This window comes from Canis lupus, chromosome 4 (assembly GCF_011100685.1).
Source record: "Canis lupus familiaris isolate Mischka breed German Shepherd chromosome 4, alternate assembly UU_Cfam_GSD_1.0, whole genome shotgun sequence".
Classification (NCBI taxonomy): Eukaryota; Metazoa; Chordata; class Mammalia; order Carnivora; family Canidae; genus Canis; species Canis lupus.
The window spans coordinates 75239727-75244107 of NC_049225.1; the positions used below are offsets into that span (position 1 = coordinate 75239727).

The 4381-nt window shown below is 36.0% G+C and overlaps 1 pseudogene; it reads left to right on the forward strand.

Annotated features, from left to right (window-relative positions):
- Positions 1 to 441: 441 nt before the first annotated feature.
- On the forward strand, positions 442 to 550 carry LOC119871710 (annotated as a pseudogene).
- Positions 551 to 4381: the final 3831 nt, after the last annotated feature.

The following is a 4381-nucleotide window of genomic DNA, read 5'->3' on the forward strand; positions in this document are numbered from 1 at the left end:
TCTCCATCTTTCCATATCCTGCATCTTTCCATACCAGAGCATCTACTTTGCTGGATTTAAATGATTTGAACTTGTTATCAAGTTGCAATCATCCCTTGGGTCTTTGGCCTATGTGTGTATCTTGTGAGGTATCCTATACTCTTCAGTATAAAATAAAGGGTGGGAGTCATGGAATCTGTGACTTGCTGTTTCTGGCAACTCTGCCTTAGAACTGTATTCATGGGAATTTAAGAACCTGCTCTCTGCAGGTTACCTGGCTGCCTAACTACATTACTGTGGAAGATTCTCGTTAGGAATGAGCTGTTAGTGGAGAAACATCCTTAATTCATAATGTAGAGTGAATCTGCACCCAGCCAAAATATGATTATGGGAACATTTGTAAAGGTTGTGTGACTTACAAAATAAATTTCCTAAATATTTTTAAAAACTTACAGGACTTGGATTCATTTGTAGTTCATAAGCATGATGATATAGGATATTCATGCTGTTGTGTGGTGACATGTACCTCCCTCAAATCTTGCTACAACCTTGGCACGTTACCTGTCTAACATGAATAAAAAAAGGAAGGAAAAAAAGAAAGTAAAACTTATAGGGCTTGAGTGTGCTTGAAATTTATATGTATATATATATATATGTATATGTATACATGTATATATATATATGATACATATATACATATATATGATAATTTCCTTTTTCTATAAATATAAATATATATATATACACACATATACTGTAATTTATAAATCATATATATAGATACACTATCCATGTGGTACATACTTTGTATATATGCTATCAATATATACGTTATCTATTATACTATATTTATATAGTATATACTGTATATAAGTACTATATATGTATAGACACATTACCCTAAATATACTATGTAATTACACATATATACATATTTATACGTTATAAATATATGGTGTAATATATATTATATATATATGATAATTTCCTTCTTCTAGGTGTTTCTAAGGAAATGATTATTTCTTTCCAGGTCAGCCTTGAAAGTAAAGGTAGTAAATGGTCACTAATGGGGTGATTAATTTGTATGAGTCTATAAACATCTCCCTCAGACCCATCATGGAACCACAATTTCTTTTTTAAAGATTTTATTTATTTATTCATGAATGACACAGAGAGGGAGAGACAAAGGCAGAGGGAGAAGCAGGCTCCATGCAGGAAGCGCAATGTGGGACTCAACCCCAGGACTCCAGGATCATGTCCTGGGCCAAAGGCAGATGCTCAACCCCTGAGCCACCCAGGCGTCCTGGAACCTGAAATTTTGTTAGTTGGATTTTATTGCTTTAAGTTCTGAAGACCTTTCAGCATGACATTCTTAAGTATCAGTTAAGGCCTAAATGTTTCTGGGAACACTTATCAGCTATAACCTGCTTGAAAGGATTAGGGAAAGGGAGAAAGGGCATCAGATGACAATTAGATATAGGAAAGTCCTGGTAAAAAGAGTTCAGATAGCTACCTGGATTGAGTAGTGGGACCACTGGGGATAAGGGATGGGGCTCACAGACAGGAGAGGTGGAAAGGAAGTGTCAGAGACAAGTTCACCTACTAGTTTTGCAGAAGTCTGGCTCAATCCTACTTTTGTGTTTAATGGGTATTTACCCTGTCAAACAAGTATTTGGATGGTCCCTGAAGGGAAGTAGAGTAATAACTTTTCTCTCCAAGTTAACAGCCAGAACCTTTACACACCCAAATAAACAATCTTCCATGCCAAGCATCACATTAGTTTATAGGTAGATGTCAGTGGTAGAGCTAAAACATTGCTTTAAAAGATTTCCTGTTGTAGGGGTTTGACAGACGAGTGGGAGGGCGGTTTTGCTGGGCTAGGCCAACAAATGCTCTTCAATGTTTTCCCCAATCACTCTGTTGAAGTTAAAATTCATTACATACAAGCAAACTAATGTTTCCTTGAAAGTAAAATGTCTGGGACAAGGCTTAAGAAAGTAAAAACTTTCCCTTATCTATTGAGTTAGTGACAAAATCTTTAAGTACTTCCTTGAGTCAGCCTCATTTTCTGCCTTTTATGATGTCCTAGTTTCTTTTGTTAGCAAAAGTTTGACCATTATACTTTTCCCTCAAAATTATTAATGAATACCAGGCTAACTCTTTCTCTTGGTCGGTCTTATCCTACTCTTGCTTTCCAAGACTGTTTGTTGTCCCTGTGGTTTCCAGGTTCCAGACTTGGTGTCTCCCACACCCCCCACCCCCTTTTAAAAAAATTTTCTATTGGCATAACATATTGACCAGACCAGAGGCTTAAGTGTCAAAAAGTAATGAAGATAATAATATCCGTTATGTGTCAAGTATTGTATAGAACTATTTACAAACTTTATTTCATTTAATCCTCAAAGCAATGTTGTAAGATAGATATAATTGTAATTGTTTTATATGTGTATAAATTTTAGCCAAGACAGGTAAAATAACTCTCAGCTTTATACAGTGAGAAGCTGAGATTTAAACCTAGGTATCAGGATCCCTGGGTGGCACAGTGGGGATCCCTGGGTGGCACAGTGGGGATCCCTGGGTGGCGCATTGGTTTAGTGCCTGCCTTTGGCCCAGGCGTGATCCTGGAGACCCGGGATCGAATCCCACGTTGGGTTCCCGGTGCATGGAGCCTGCTTCTCCCTCTGCCTATGTCTCTGCCTCTCTCTCTCTCTGTGTGACTATCATAAATAAATAAAAATAAAAAAATAAACAACAAAAAAATAAACCTAGGTATTGCTTGAATCTGAAGTCAGTTTTGGTTTATGATCTTGGCTCCACTCATTAGCTACCTATTGTTAATGTCTAACATTTACATTTTCTCATGTGTAAGTGTATATAGAAATCCACACACTTTTCATGTGCCTAGTACTGAAACATTTTCATGTAGTTTATAATAAAAATGCACAAAACAAGGCAGCTAAAATAACTGAAAATATGTAGAACAGTAGTTTTCAAATGACAATCATTGGGATCTAGGGCTACCTGTGCATAGAGAATTTTTGAGGGAGGCTTAGTTGGGAGGGCTCTGAGCTCTGTTCTCAATAGCTGTACTTTTACCTGTTTTATATATCAAGATTCCAAGTAATAATTTTTTTCAAACCCAAAATTCCATTACTCTAAAAACAAAAAAGTTTCTAAGTCCCAATGTGTTAGAATGTTGGAGAGATTTATGTTAGGAATTTGGGATGTCAAAATTAGAGCCACAAGGTTGAACTTTCTGGCAAGTTCCAAGGAAAAAAAGGAACCATGTTTGTTTATAAAGTTCCCATTATCTTATTTAGAAAAAAAAGAAAAGAAAGAAAGAAAGGAAAAGAGGAAAGGAAGGAGGGCAGAGCAGACAAACCAGTATGGCAAGGCAAATTTTTTTTGTCATTAATTGCAGGAAAATTTATAATTTTGTTTGTTGTGTGAGGAGCGTGATGGACAGTGATGTTTTGCTTGTGATTTTCTGTAAGATGTTCTTGTGATGAAGTTTTCTTTGTAATCTATGATAAAACCTAAAAGCATAATGTTAACTGAAGAGCATTCTTGGGAGAGGGCAACAAAATAAGGTGTATAAAATGACATACTAAACTGCCTAGTCTGCCTCAGAAGGTTGTTGCTGAATCTCAAAGAGCTAACTTGTATAAAAATGTTTGGAAACCTGTCAGAATTGCCTAACTTTTAGATAGTTACATCGTTCATTAAATCTTACATATTATTGAGCTCCTACTCTGTGCCTGGTGTTGTTCTAGGTTCTGGGGATGCTCATTACCAATCACTATAGATTAGATTTTAGTTGTTTACCCATATCTTTTGGAAATTATATATTTAGTTATCTCATATTTTGAAAGATAAGTTGGTTACACAAATAAATTGAGTGGGACTTGATCAGTGATTCCTGGGCTACTCTCAGAACATGGAATCCTCGAGTCTTCAAGTTGGAAGGGTTTATAGAGGTTAGTTATCTGGCTCATCCTGCCAATTTAAAAATTCCTCATACAGAATTCCTGAGGAAGGACATCAGAAACTCTTTAGGTATCTAATTACAGGTAGTTCAGTCTGTTATTAGACAACTTTAGATTTTAGAAAATTCTTTGTGTTGAATAGCCTGGAAGATTGGAGAAAATGGAAGAGAGGGGTATTAGAAAATCCTCTGTGTTCTTATGTTGATTACTTTGCCTTTTTAATTTCTGCTCGTTGGCCCCAGTTTTGCTATCAGTACCATGAGGGAAAGAATCTTACCACTTTTTCACTTGACAGCCCTTGAATTTAAAGATGTCTGTATCATCTCTGAAATTTTTTCTTTTATAGGTTAAACATTTCCAGTTCTTACATTTTTCATATAAGATAATTTCCAGACATCATCTTGATTGCCTTTGTC